The sequence below is a fragment of the Maylandia zebra genome, linkage group LG14 (genome assembly GCF_041146795.1).
Source record: "Maylandia zebra isolate NMK-2024a linkage group LG14, Mzebra_GT3a, whole genome shotgun sequence".
NCBI classification, from domain to species: domain Eukaryota; kingdom Metazoa; phylum Chordata; class Actinopteri; order Cichliformes; family Cichlidae; genus Maylandia; species Maylandia zebra.
The window spans coordinates 30,274,006-30,289,544 of record NC_135180.1 but is presented as its reverse complement, the minus strand read 5'-3'; the positions used below and the strand labels follow the sequence as shown (position 1 = coordinate 30,289,544).

The 15,539-nt window shown below is 42.9% G+C and overlaps 1 protein-coding gene across 10 annotated transcripts in view; it reads left to right on the top strand.

Moving 5' to 3' along the window:
* The window catches only part of robo2 (roundabout, axon guidance receptor, homolog 2 (Drosophila)), a 260,051-nt gene that overhangs the window by 120,523 nt on the left and 123,989 nt on the right, over nucleotides 1–15,539 (top strand). The gene's annotated exons all lie outside the window — the stretch shown is intronic.

Sequence of the window (15,539 nt, the reverse complement as noted above, 5' to 3'; positions counted from 1 at the left end):
CAGAATACATTTTTGATCTAATCAAGCGTCTCTACTGTAGGTACTTAAAGTAAACAAGTCAACAATTTCTGGCACTATTTTTAGTTAATTTCATTTTTCTTCTCCATTTACAAACAATACTAATTTCCTGCTGGTCTAAAAGAGCCACTTAAACCCTATTACGACCTCACATTGTGGAATATTGGTCGGAGTTTTGGATAATGAGTTTTTTCTTCCATGCACTTGATAAATGTGATCCAAGCCCAAGGGATATATATTGATGTTGTGTGTATGGGTTGGAGTATGTACGTAAAGCTGCTGGGAGGCTTTATGATGGGAACATGATGGCATGGCTGACATGGCTCTCTCGCAGGTGAGTGGGGGTCGAATGACAAGCACAGTTTGTGATGGACATTTAGCACAGGCCTTCTGAAGTCTGTTGGTGAATGGTGACAGGCATAACCTGAGCTGTGTATCGAATTACCTTTGAAGATGAGCCTACCCCCCAGCAGTCTCAGGATGGGCTTCCTATACAGCCACTCCCAGGCACCTCAAAATGCCCATAAGGTGGAGGGGAAAGTCCCTATGTCCTTATGTTGTGGAAGAGGAGAATTCTTATCATGAAAGTGACAAACTTTAGACAGTCTCTCAAAATGTTGAGCTGGACTCCTTAGACAACATAAAACAAGCAAAAATTGGAAATCAAATGTTTTAGATTTATAGACAAAAGAGAGCAGGAACAACATCCTCTGCCTGTAATTGTATTTCTGAGGTGATGACAGTAAAATTCATAGTTAGTTTTTGATCCTTAGGAAATGGGTTGGAGGGGGTTGGTCTCTGCTTCTGATCCACTGCCCTGCCTTCCCGAGGGCCTTCCAGTGGCCCCCAGGTGCTAACTGTGTGACAGCAGCTTGATCTATCGATTGCTGTAAGAGGCCTCTCCCACTCTAAATGAAAATTCATGAAAAATTGATGAACCCTCTCGATTATTTTATTTTTTTCCTTCTAACACGGTTTCTTAGCCTTTCTTCTTCAGTATTCTCTCTCTCTCTCTCTTTCTCATGGTCTCGCTCTCCCTCTTTCTCATGTAATATGGACTGAGGAGCAGAGGGGGTTGAATAGAGGCATTGACTACTTGAATGGCTTAAAGGTGAAGGGTGAGGGGTCACTAGGGCAGGAGGGAAGAGCAGAGCTAGGTGAAGAAATATGTATAGCGCACATCTGATGGGTATTAACAGTGATGCCAGGTTTGAGAGTAGGGTTCAGCATACGGGCAACAAACAAGTGTACAGAACTGGACATGTTTGTGTAGCTCCATACACTATACAAGGTATAACAAAAGAATGGTGTAAAGTAATCTATACAATACACCATCATAAGACAACACTGCTGGCTAAAAAAACAAATACACTGAATTTTTCACTCAGTACTTTGAGGTCTTTACTTTTTAAATTACAGTGAAGACTTCTAATTGGAGTTTGGTTTATTTTAGCTCTGCTGTAAAACACTTAACAAGGACCAATTATGAAAACGTGAAATAAGCTGAACACTTCAGTATTCATTATAGTGACAGCATACTGGCCGGAGCCTGTATGAGGCATAGCAGTTTGAGAATGACGGCAATGGTGGCCTGACAAAGATGGAGTGTGGGTGCAGGAAAAGGCTCTGTTTGACAGTCATTCACTGTGCTACTTGATTACAGTGTGATGGTGCACAAATGTGACTTTTTGTTAAAGTAGGGTAATTTTGATTTAAATTATTTTAATAGTAGGAGATCAAAGCCCTCAGAGGCATGTTGAAGAAAATGGAAAAGGTGAGGAGAAGGAAAAAGATGTTTAAATATTCAGGTAATGTGTTATATGGAGACATTAATTATTTGTTTCAATTTTAATAATACTGTAGGTATTCCTGAGCATCTTGAGGAAGAATTTCCTGAAGCTAATTGGCAGCATTTCTTTCTGAGCTAATCAAGTATCTGGCTTAAGGTACCAAAATGGTCCGAAACAGTGCAGAGCTCCAGAGTCTTTTGCTATTGTACTTTTGTCATGGTTAGAGCACACTATCTTTTTCCGTCTTTTAAATATAGACTATTTTTGGTCTTTTAAATGTGATTAGATGACCAAATAATTATGTTCCTTTCCAGTAAACTTTAGGTATTTGTTGACATCTACAAAGTGATGATTAGAAATTTAACCTCCGTGATAAAAAAAAAAAAATGTGCCCATTTTGCAGCGTATTTCCTCTGTGTGTTTCATTTTTACTGAGATAAGGGTATCATAGAGCCTGAAGAAGAGGGAGGGGCACTTTGCGGCACGCTCCATGCCTGGTCTGTTTTGGGCCCTGGGCTTTCTCAGTTTTCTTTCACAGCCAGGTCTTCAGGGGACTGCGGGGGCAGAAGGGGGGGCGATGTGCTAAATCCCTCTGCATTCGCTTTACAGCAGTGATTAGCTTTATCAGGTCCTGACATCCGTCCAGTGATTGTAAAGCCAAAGCTAATCTCACAAGAAAAAGTCTTAAATCTATATCCATGTTGAACTGGATTTGTGTTTATGATATGTCTTGTAACCCCCCCAATCCTCCCCCATCCCCTGCCTCGATCTCCCCCTCCATTGTATTGAACGCGCCTTTGCCCCCCTTCCATTCACGAGTGGTTGAACAGGACCCTGGTGAGATAATTGAATTGCAGTTCTGAAACAGATTGAACTCTGTGTCCACTGAACAGAGTGGCGCTGCTGCATGCCAGGCATCAAGCTGGGCCGGACTCACCACTCTCTCTTTTAGAGGAGGAAATGTGGAGTGAAGAGGCAAAGGGGGAAGAGCCCTCCAAGAGGTGCCAATGCATTATTAATGTGGGCCCGAGTGGGCAGGGGCACTTGTGCCTTTACTGGGCTTAGGTCTGCAACCTTGTCTCCTTTAAGTGTTGGATGTTGAGCACAAATAGATGGACAAGAACATGGACTGCTTTGTGTTATCTAGCTCCATGGTGCATGTGCAGAGTGTGGGGATAATGCCCAGACATCACTCTGCTGCATTTGGGAGAGATTTCATTATAGCTGTTGTTCACTGTCCTGTACTTCAGAAGATAAGAGAACTTGTAAATGTGTTGCCTAGAGGGTATCGGAGCAGCCTGCCTTGTAATCTTACTCCTCTTCAAAACTGACTCCAGGCCAGCAATATGGGATATACTGCATATAAGAGAATGTGCCCCTTTTCTCTTTTCAGGATAAACTAGGTCAATGAGCAGGTTCATAAATCATTGTGAAGCCTGTGTCAGAAATGCAAGCTGCAGCCATCGCTGCTGCATAAATTGCTAGCACTGCGAGTATCTGTGTATATGTAAGTGTGACAAGGCACACCTGGGGCAATAGGATCCCAAGGAAAACGTTAACTAGCCCAATCTTTTCAGGTGCTTGACGCAAACTACATCCACCTGAAACTAGCACATATCACTTTTAATTGAGTGCCAACTGTGATATAGGCCCTCTGACATGTCTACTTGTGTATTAACTGTATGTAATCATCAGGGGAAAGGCACCACATATAAATGAAGACAAAAAAAATGAGTTTTAGATGTATACCTTTGCAGCTTTGTTCGGTTTTAACCTTTAAAAATGCAAATGACACTGAAATGAAACAGATGTCTTGGGTTGGTTCTAAATGCCGCTTGGAATGGGATTGGATGACTTTTAAAAAGGTCCTTTGATATCATCTAATGTACCACTTCTGCAATTAAGTGAATCGTTAGGTAGCAGTTGGTACTCGTACAACAAGGTAATTAGCAGGAAAATTGAGTTGGGAAAGGTGCGAGTGTTGAAGAGAGGAGGAGGGTTACCAAGCTGTTGCTGTTGTGTCCAGCATGAGGGGGGGAGCTAATAAAGGGATGGGCCAAAAGGAGCAAGCCAGGTGGGGAGTCAGGATGAGCTGCACTGCTGAGCTCATCTGGACTCATTATTCCAGTTCAGAAATGAGAAAACGGGGTGACAAGTGCACACAAACAACAGACACTCACGCACTTACACACGCGTGTTCACAAACACCTGCCCTCGTGCTTGTATAAACCCCGGTAGACTGAGGTTTAATCTGTGCGGGAGTCCTTGAGAAATAATGAAGGGTAATGAAGAAAACAGCAACAGCGCAACCATTACAGCGCATTAATGATGCATGCTATAGTTAGGAAATACAACACAGTCTCAGAAACTCTCATTTGTAAGTGTAATATCTAAGTGTTTTATTCATACCACACATCTTGACGTGTCTGTTTCTTTATGTTCTTAGATGTGTAAAACACAAATTTCCGGGTCCATCTAAAACAGTTTGTCTGGTTTTTCAATAACTTGCTCAATAAATAAAAGATCAGTTGCTCACACAGATAAAATAAACATAAATCTGCTGCTCACACCACACCAAAGTATTTTCTAGTTTATTACATTTTCATATAAAAAAAGTAAAAAATAATTTAAAAAACCTTCCTGCTGGAGCTCACTGTTGTCTGAGCTGAAACAAGCACGGAGGAAAAGCAAAAAGCATACATGCAGAAAAAGTGGGAATGTTGTCCTGTGATAAGAGGGATGGGGAGAGAGGGCAAGCATGTGAAACATATCTTCTCCTGATAGTGTTAGAGAGGAAAAAATCCCTGATTAAATGTGTCAGCTGGAGTTTGCTGACCTCTGTAGAGATCTTCCTGTCTATTCATATGCACACACACATACACACACACATATTCAGATGCACGGCTATAGTGTTTTCCAGCCATATACAGCGTCACGCAGCTTGATCGTATCACCTTTATCAGTCACAGATGGTCACAGTAAATGAGGAGCTCCTACAGATGCCTAACTCCTGTGCCATGCTTGGAAAGAGGCCGGGCTGCAGAAATGGAACAGAAATTTGGAAAGTCTCACAGGAAGATAAATCATAGGGATACACTACGGTCACTAACATCCTCACTGTCTCTCTCTCATACACGCACACGTACACATCCTGAGACTGCACTTTTACTTTCCTCAGCGGGCTTTGTGTCCCAGCTCTGACCTCGCCAGCTCCACCTAGGGAAATAGATTACCTTTAGATGAAGCGACAGCAGTACTCTAGAAGGGAAATACGGTGCACATACATTGTGGCTGAATCACGACAACAGTAATGTAGAGGTGTGACAAAAGCTGCAGACAAAGATGGAAAATGTGGTGAGTAGGTGGCGAAGAGATCGAGTACTTAGATCCAAGTTTGGGATGACCTTTGACCATCTTTCTCAGCCTATTATCAGTCTTTTTGTCTCCTTTTCTTTCAAACTTCACCTCTCTACTTATACCATTATGTCACCTTTGAGTGTACAAACTGGATTAAGTAAGTGCGTGGCGCTCTGTCAAGGATGCCATGGCCCGTCACAGGAGGAGTGAGCCATCAAGCAAAGAGTGCTGAACCAGCCGCTTCTCACGCCCATTAGTGGCCAGCAAGATGAAGCACCAGTCGCACCAGGTTTTGTTGTGTTTCTTTTATATACCCCGCTCTCGCTTCTTCACACTCTCCCTCTTTCTCCCTTCATAGTGACACTTTTATTGATGGCCTCTCCGCTCTGACAATGCAGGTCTATTGCTTTGTCTCTTCTCCCTGCCTGCCTGTGTTTTGCCTCGTCCTCTTTGCTCCACAATGTCTCTCATCACCCATGCTATATACCCCGGATGCTCACTCACCAGAAAAAAAAAGTTAAAAAAGAACCTTTGCATTAACATAGAGTGTATAAATTTTACAAATCGGACAGCACTGTAGAAAGAGAGCCCTTTTAGACAGGTATCAGACAGTTTCACATGTAGACTGAGCTCTAAATTATTGAAACATGTCTGCAGGCTGATTATTGATTAACTTTAAAACACAGACTGGGTGACAAGATCTTGCTTTCTTCACTGTATTGGTCTTTGATTTCTGTTGTCATTTTTTTAAGTGATGGTTCAGGTTTATTTGAATTGTGTACATTTTGCAAATTGTTATGTTTAGCATTAAAACAATAAACCCTTATCACCGTATTAATCTAGTCTTCAGTGTCTATCTGTTAATAACACATGAAGTTTCCAATTTTAAGTCTATTTTAATTTGTTGCACAGGTGTGCCATTTACCAGATTTGGATTAATATGTGTGACACCACTCTATTTTCTGGCAAGTGGGCGAAAGGACAAGTGAGTGATAATAATATTAATCAAAAATGTGACCCTGAGTTAAATCCCTGTAGACCACTGCATTTTGAGGGTGGCTTGCCATTGCGTCCAGCCGGGATTGGATCCTCTGACCCCTGAAAACCCCTTTGCCCTCTCCTATCCACCCCAGATCTCTGTCATACCATAATTCCTTAACCTAGCGCTCCCTTCCGATGAATATGTCCCTGTCGTAACTGACCTCCCCCACCCACCTTCCCTTCTCTCTAAGACCCTCTGAGGCTGCCAGAGATGGTAATCCATCATGCGGAGCCAGGGAGGAGGTGACAGGATGAAGGGCTGAAGTTCAGTCACTAGCTGTTGTGGGTTTGAATCAAATGTTACCGAAATTGATTCAGGCTCTGGTGTGTGAAGTGCCGTGTTTGTTCTGTGTTCAAGTTCCTGGTTCAAATGTCCATTATTCCTTATACTTTCCTACACACCCTTAAAAAACACATTTATTCACATGCATGCATGCCATCACCATACGCTGCAGGGTGCACAATGCTCTTGTGAAAGGGTCAGGACTCAGCCAGGTCCATATTTCAGTGTGTGTATTTTGGGCTGCATATGTCACACTGCACACTGGTGTTCTGATGGATATGTCCTGTTAAATACTGTTGTGCACACAAAAGTACACAGGTACATTTACACAAGTACATAAGCAAACTTAAAAATGCTTAAGGTAAATGGCTTTTGTGGCTGTTTTTCTTGTTGTTCAAACATTAAGGACATTCCCTCCTTAAAGTAGCCCTTGGGGAATGTAGGAGATGCAGCAGTTCAGCTTCATTACATTCTTAACTGAACTGTGGGAGAAAGAAGCGAACCGGGGAAGGGAGGAGGAGAAAACACATACTGCAAACTGACCATAAGAAGCACAGTATTCATAGTATATTGCTTTTCTAGCCTTGTGGTTTTTAGGGGGAAAAACAATCACCAGTGGAATATTCTTCATTATTAATTCATATGTTTATGCAGTTATTTGTTCTCTTTTTTGCACTGAGCTTTGTTTGCCCCTGCATCACGCTCGTTATTGAGGATCCGGATGTGTTATGACTGTGATTTTTTTTCCATGGCGTAGACAGATAATGTGTTTCACTTGGATTACGTTTGCTGTAAGGGACACCTAGAGCCCTCAACAGCTGCAGACCAGCGTTGAAACCTAATCATCCAGTCTCTGCTGTCTCCATCTCTTTCCTTCTCTTTCCCTCTCTCTGTGCTATCTTTCCCTTTTTCCACTCCCCCCCTCGCTCACTTCCTTTCCTGCTGTTTGAAACTGATACTATAAGTATTTTAGTCACTTTCAAAAGTGAGGGGAGACAAGATCAAATGTTTGAGAGGACTTTCTAAAACAGCTGTGGTTCCTTTCCACTTTGCAGCTTGGCCCCTACATGATTGTGCTGCTCCGTCCATTGCACGCCAGCAAAGGAAGTTACATAGATGCTGTGTGTGTTTTGAAGGTGACCTTGTGTGTTCCAGAGCTAATAGCTTCCCATTTTGATGTGGATTGGGTGCTAACTGCTGCCTGTGCCTGTTAGACTGCTGTGGGATCCGTCCCAGACTTGGCCAAGGTGTGGATGAGTCACAAAAATGTGATCCGTTCACTCAGCCACCAATGCACCACAGTAAGCTGCCCATCTACTCCAGTGAGAAATAAATGTCAAAGGTTTTGCGCTTCAGGGACAGACACTTCGTTTAACAGGGGAAAACTATCTTGCTCATTTATATGTAACGCAGTATGACCAGGTGCAGTGAAATGACATCACATGGTGAATGAGACTGGGAGCTGTGGTATGTGTGGCCACCTGCTTCTGCAGCTGCGAGGATGATTAGCAGCTAGCCAGGCTGATTATTAACCGGCCAGACACTGATCCAGCCAAACGGACAGACAGACAGACAGACCGGGACACTGACAGACGTTGCACATTGCCAGATATGAGCCTGCATATTTGCTGGCACGGTGGAGACCAGTCACCAGACAGACTTGCCCAGACCACTTCAGTACTAGCATGGCCAAAGGCCAGCTGAATAGAAATCAGAACTCTCTATTCAAATGCTAAGCAGAATCTTATCTCAGTGCCTCTTGCTGCTGGCCCCTGTGCACTACACTGTACAGGGCAAAGTTATTAGCGAACATGCAGGTGCCGAATGTGTTTGTCTCTGTTTCACTGCGTCTGTGTGTGTGTGTGTGTTCAAATGGTTGGACGGTTAGTTGTCTTTTCTTTTTGCTTCCTGATTTAGTAAAAAATGTGGAAAATAAATCATGTCATGTCATACTGGTGGTGTGTTTCGAATGAATCTTGTTAGTGTAACAGTCTAAATTTAATAATACCACACGCAACAGCACCCGCCACCCAGTAAGGATGAAATGAAGGCAGTGAATCATCTGAAGTGTTGCTATGATTGCAGGGATTTGTCTGGGATCTACCAAGATCCTCTTATTCCACAGGAAATGAAATCTAATGACACTAAGTGATCACCAAAGGGTGTGTGTCTAACTGATGAGCACGCTCATTTGACTCCACCGATCTTTAGAAGCCATTAGTGTTCTCCTGTTTCACGCACAAATTAGACCTCCACACACAAAGGCACACAGGAACAACGGTACATAGCTGTTTCTCATACACAAGGCAAGGTTTGTAAAGGCACATATGCACTAGCACACACATGCCTGTGCCCACACACTGTAACAGACTCCAAATTCCCCCTTTGTTGTCCAACTGGCACAGTCAACATTTGCCCATTTGAGCCCTAAATTGCACAGTAAGGGAAAAATGAACCCCAAGACACAGCGTTGTAATGGAGCTGAAAAGAACAGCTTAATTGGCCAACATAAGCCATGCCCAGGCATTAACTGTGAAATTTACATGTTAGCTGTGCTGCCATCTTTCTTTTAAAGGTCCCTGTGGTGTTTGTGCGCAACAGACACATGAATTGCAACTCTGACACTTCATGAATATCGATCTAGGCTTCTGTTGCTGTAGGGGCAGGCTATGGAAAACAATATTATTCAAAACATGCTGAGTGGGATACATCTGCAATTAGTCGGTTGATAATTTATGCAGCTAATGTGTTATTAGTTTAATTGCCTGTTTTTGGCAATTTACTTATCCCCCCCTTACACAAAACTGCACAAAAAAAAAGTCCTAAATGGCAAAAATTAGCTCTGATTTAAAAATATCGTTCGCTTGTTGTTCTCATTTTTTAATTATAAAACATTAGTTTAAAAATGGGGCAAACTGCTCTTCTTATCAGGTTCTCTGACTCGAAGCAGAAGGGAGCTGTCCACATAATTTAGTTCCATTCATAGCAGTTAAGGGGTTGATAGGCCCGTTGTACCTTTGGGTCCAGATAGGCTGACCTTTGGCCAGGTCTGGATGTGACCTCCCATTGATTGACCATCATCTGACCTCATGGCTTGAAAACAGAGCTGCATTCAGGTCCATTTGGCAGTCTGGAGAGCATCTCTAGCATACACTGCTAATACAGTTATGCTAGTGTTATTGGGAGATGTATGAAAGGAGAAATAGCTCAAGAAGGCAGGGTTATTCCTGTGTCAGAGGAGGAAGAGCTCAGATAATTTAATTATAGATTAAGGGATATGAGGATCTGTCAGCTTTTTCATTCTTATAGTACGCCCTACTCAAGTTCTGTTATTAGTGGTATAATCTCGAAAGTAGAATTGTTATTACCAGCTCTATGGCTGACTGGGCTCATGTAGGTATTATGATGTTCTTTAGTAAGTTTTATTTACCCCACAAAGACATTTTGTGAAACTAAACCTAAACAAGTGATTGTTTTTTTTATTTATTTTTTTTGCATTTGCTACGGGCTATACTGGATTTTGTTATCTTTCCCTCAGTATCTTGCAGCTCTTCAACCCACACCCCTCCTCCGGTTCTCCCTTATCCCTTAAATTGATGCTCACTCTGCTCTGAAACCAAAATGCTGATCGCGTTCCCCTTCTTGCTATCACAAACCAAATAGCGACCTTGTGATTGACTGCTAACAAAATTAGCAGAACTTCTCATAAACCTTAATTAGTAATTTGACTCGATAAAGCATGCTGATGAAGGCAGGAGACAGCCATGTAATTGAGAAGAGAAAAAAAGAGGAGGGGTATACTGTATCATTCATGTATCACTCAATAGTGCCAAATGGGGTGTTGACTGTCATAAATGTTCTCAGACCCTAAATTTTCACCAATGTGCCACACCCCCCCACCTTACAAGAGCATCTCACCTCTTCTCACTGTTTCCATGTGCCAAGACACGACACCCTCAGTCGCCTATCTCTGTCTCTCTTTTCTCGCACGCAGCAGGGGGATGGTTGGCCCAAGAATGTGGCATCATTAACTTACTTGAGTGGCAGACGTTAGACGTGCAGAGGGCTGTCCTGTCCCACCCCCCTGCTGGGTGTCCCTCAACCCCCATCACTCCTTCCTGTCATCCTTCATTTCTGCATTTCTTGATTCCTCACCCCCCGAAAAAAAGCCATCCACAGATTTCGTAAACTTGGTGCTCCATCAACCGTAGATGAGTGGACGCATTAAGCCATGCATTTATAATTTCAGCATGATGGGCGTGCCACATGATTATTTATGGGGGTTTTTTAAAATACAATTTTAATACAATTTTGCTATATATGAATGTCAATTTTGATATTCCGCCTATTGTGACTAGCTGTTTTAAAGTGTGACAAGTCCACAATCCCTCAGTGTATGGAGTTTTTGTTGTTGCCACCAGTGCGGCACGTGCTGCTGAGCTCCTTGTGGCGCAATGCCCTGTGTCATTAATCACAAGGCCAATGCTGCCTGGAGCCCTGACAACTCACAACCTAGTGGCCTACCACCTCCCCTCATCTATACTGTGAAGGCTGCGCCATTATCAGCTCACATGATAAAGGTGCCACACTAATGACAGCTGTTGGTGGCCATATGAACCAGCCCCATTTTTCAATTGAAACTCCTCATTCATGTATCCCCCACCAGGCTTTTTGGTTTTCACTTGTCTCGGGTTCACAAGTTTTGAAGCACCAGGGCAAAGGTCAGTGGATTTTCCCTGTCACCACAGCAACTCTCAACACCATCAGATGTCAAGAGAGTTGGTCGACCATAACGGAGCCAGGCAGAGAGCGCTGCTCAGCCAGCCACTTCCTTCTGGAGAGCAGAGGAGGCAGGACAGAAGGGGAGAGAACATCTTTTGTTAAGCATACACTCTCCCTCTCTCTTGGCTTCAGTCCGGGGTGTTGGGGGTTGTCATAGATGGGTTTTTAGGCTTTTATGGGTGGAGTGTTAAAGGCTTGTTGGGGTCCAAGTCAGGCTTGTACTGTGGGGTGTGGGGGCTCAGAGCAGTGCTGTGGTCTAGTTGTGTCATGACCATGAAGCTGAGCTGTCACTTGCGTCTAATTGGCTTAGATCAGCCCACGAGTGGCTCAAAGCTCACTGACCCACCCTCTGTCTTTCACTGTCTCCCTCTCGCTCTACTCTCTCATTAGCTATTTTCCTTCTGCCGACCCAAAACAATGGTCTCCACATGGTTCTTACCATCATTCTGCTTGGTCCAAAAGTTCTCTATTGTTCCAGAAGGCCTGGCACTTTCTGTGTGTCCAGTTATGTCTTATTATGAGGAAGAATCCTTGTGATGAGCAAGTTACTAGAATGATGGGGAACGATATAAAGGCTTGATCTAATCTTGATTTGAGACCTCATTGATCTGGGAGCTGGGGTCATCACAAGGTCAACATAAGGAATGATGATAATATTGTTCATCTTTAGGGAATAGGCCTATCATAGCACTTGTACATGCCATTAACTCTCAAATCTGTCCCAACAACAACTTGTCTCTAACAGATTCATCCTGAAAATACTACTGAGTATTCTGTCTGCCTTTCTGAAGCCTGTCAGAGTGGGGGTTCTTTCTTGGGTACTTGGATTTACTATGTGTTACAATGGTTCAGGCAATGACCCTGCGGTGTGCATCCCTGATGATGTTCTAATTGGATGGAGTGACCTTTCTACACTGTAATTTTGAAGCGTCCTTGGTCTTTGGGGGTGGAAACAGATTAAAAAGCAGCAGGAGTGGGATGATTGATGTGTGCTGTGGGTGGTATGGTTGTGGATGGACAGTGGCAGGTAGTGCGACAGTAACATATGAGTCCACAGCTGTTGAACGAGGGTGTCCAGACTGATACATGGGAGGTGGCTACACCCAGCCTGACTGATTGCTGCCTTTTGGTACATCAGCATTTTCTAATGGCCGCAAAGTCTACATCTGCTTTGATTGAAGGTTGGTTATTGTGTTTGCTTATTCGTCTGTGGTGTCTCATTTCATGCAGCACCTTTATAATTTTTAATGTGAGGGATTTTTTGTACTTATTTTGAAGATCAACACGGTGAATAATATTCTAAAGGGTGGAAGTGGTTAAAACCTTGCACATGACTGACATGAACCGGTTGCTTGAATGAACTGCATTTTTTTTCCTTCATTGTAAGAAGTCAGAGAAGCATGTCCGAATGTTGAAGGAGGAAAAATGTAAGCATTGCTTGGGAAAAGTCAAATGTGGCAATGAGAAAAAATCAGCACGCACAGTACCTATAAGCATAAATATTTGTAATCAAAAGGAGTATGTTTATCCTTGAATTTTGTGTGTGTTTTTGTGTGTGTGTGAATATGACATTTACTCTGCTTTTCTTTGTAGCCAGAATGAAGTGAAGTGTGGTGAATGGGGTTGTTTTGGTGCATTGACTGGTGGATCCTATTTTAACAGCGTGTGAAGCTGGAACTAATTCCTGCATATTTATTTGGCCTGGTCTTAGCAAACTAAGCACTTACCCTACTTGAAATTCTACACAGTACTAACAGGAGCAGACTGTAGGTGATAGCAAAACAGCTTTATAGTGCCTTCGGAAGACTGAGCAGAAACACTTGGAAACCTCAGAATGTAGAAATCATAGAAGTATTTAATAGAACATTTTAAAATTTGCTTTTCCAGCTTTTAATTAGTTTATGTCATTTAGTCCCCAACCTACTCTGAATGCTATGCTAAAATGTAGTGTAGTATTAACTGCTACAATTATTGTCAAAACTTGCTTGATGAGTTCAGTTTGGTCGCTCAAAATAAATGAGATTTTTTTCTGCATTAGTTGTTTCGTCTAGGTTCAGCTAACCCCTTTGTCTTTGTATTTCCAACTCTTCGTCCTACATTAACTGAAGAAATGTAAAAGAAAAAAGATCAGAGTGTGCAAGTCTGATCCTGTTCCCTCAGCCATCTCGACCAAGCTTGAGGTGCTTTTGTTGTGGGCTGCATTTGAAAAGATCAGCTTTAACAACCAAAGCAAATATCCATGGAAAGGCTTGTGAATGGAGGACTTTGAACCTTCTGTAGAACAGGTGTGTTTTATAGCACTGTGTTTCTCCTTTGGTCTTTAATGCTGTACGGTCGCATGTTGTGTGTGTATGTGTGTATTTCTCAGTGGCTGAAGCTCCACTGTAGCGATGAGCCAGTCCCTGCAGGAGGGCCGCAGTCAACCCTGTGCCATGTGAGAGCTGCAGGGAGCGGGGCTAACGAGGTGTCCAGGCAGCTGACAGCTTTGTCCTGCCGCCTGCGAGTGGCGATGGCACAAAGAGGGTCCTGCAGAGAGTACTGTCTGTTCTTTGTGTCTGCCTTTCTCCTCTGCCCAGGACTTGTGTTACAAAAGAAAGCCACGCAAGAAAGCATTATGGCATCAGGTGGATGAGGCACTGTGCCTGTTCTCCATTTCCCTCCTCCCCATTTGCCTCTTCTCTAGACCAGAAAAAAAGAAAAGCATACATTTTAGCCTTGGATTGCTTTCAATGTGTTTCTCGTGTAGCTGTTAGATTTGAACAGTTGTTCTTTTCTAAAGCTTTACCAAATATTTAAATCAACAATTATATAGTTTTATTAGCCTTCCCACATCTTCTCTTGCTGTTTCTAGCTTTTCCTTCTCCCTCTTTTCTGCCACATTCTCTTGAGTTGAGTGACAAGCCAAATGGGAGATAGTTTTCTGTCATGTGTTTGCTGCTTGTATTTGCTCAGTCTCCCTTCTTCCTCTCTTTGCTCATGTCTTTAATTTATGAACTGCTACACTTGAGTGGGCCTAGTGTCTGTTTAAACCAGTACAGTGCCTGTGTTTGTCCTGGCTGTCACAGCTCCACAGGAAGCTCATCTAGAGCCTTCAGTGCTTAATGTCACTGCAGGAGGTGAGCAAGAAACACGCAGACTTCCGTGGATCCTCTGCACACTGGAGGGAGAGGTTTGACGCTTCTTTTAAAAGGCCAAAGTCGTTTGTCTTTGTTGTTTTTTGTCTCCTAGGAATTGTTTAGAGAGAAGAAGACAGCCAGAGAGATAAAGGGTGAAAGGAAGAAAGAGCAAGCAAGAAAACATGTCTTCCTCCCAGGAATTTCTTTGTAGAAGTTGTGAATGTTTCTCATCTGGGCAACAGCTCTAAAGCTAGTTTTTGCTGTGTTCTGTACTCAGGAGCCTCTGATGAGTGTTGCTATCATTATGCATTTTTCTCTCCTTTGGTTGTGTACTGTTTCATCCTCTGAGTTTAAAACATCAGATTCAGAAAGCTGAACAGATTTGGTGTTTATGTATTGAATTTTTTTTTCACATTTCTCACCTTTTAGCTTTATTTACTGCTGTAAAGCAAACTTAGTCAACACCATATGTGTGTTTGGCTCTGCACATCTCTGCATGATTAATGTTTAATCATGTGGACAGTAGCTCTGAATATTGGTTTTTGGATTTATGGTCCATCAGCGCAAACATTCTTAACTTCGGTCTTTTAACCTGTGTGCTACATTGTGAGTGGACCGAGAAATAGTGTTTGCTCTGTGAGTGAGCATCATGAGCTGAATATCCACATCGGAATCAAGGAAGCTCAATTAATGTTGAAGCAGACTTTCATTCTGATAAACAATCCACACCTTTGGCATCGACAAACACCACATTCGTAGTGAATGCACAGTGTTGCTGCTTTGCTTCACATATGAAATTCAGTTGCTTAGCTCATCCGAGTGTTTCCATATTGTAGAAGTAATCGGATTTAAAACAGAGGAACACAGAGGCAGACAACCAAGAGAGAACCACAAAAATCACAGAAAGGTTAGGATGGAATCCCAAAGGACTACAAATCCCTTCTCTGAAATCTCATTGTTTGGAAACCATGAAACCGGATTCCTGTAACAAGTCTCTGATCAGTGGAGCCTCGGCCCAAAGGACTCAATTAGACCAGAACGGCCCTTTCTGACCAGGCCTTTATTTTGCTTCCTTCCCTCTCCCAGCATGCTGTTACCACTGCAGAGGAGCTGCCTAATGCCCTAGACTGGGAGCAAAGCCATACAGCACAC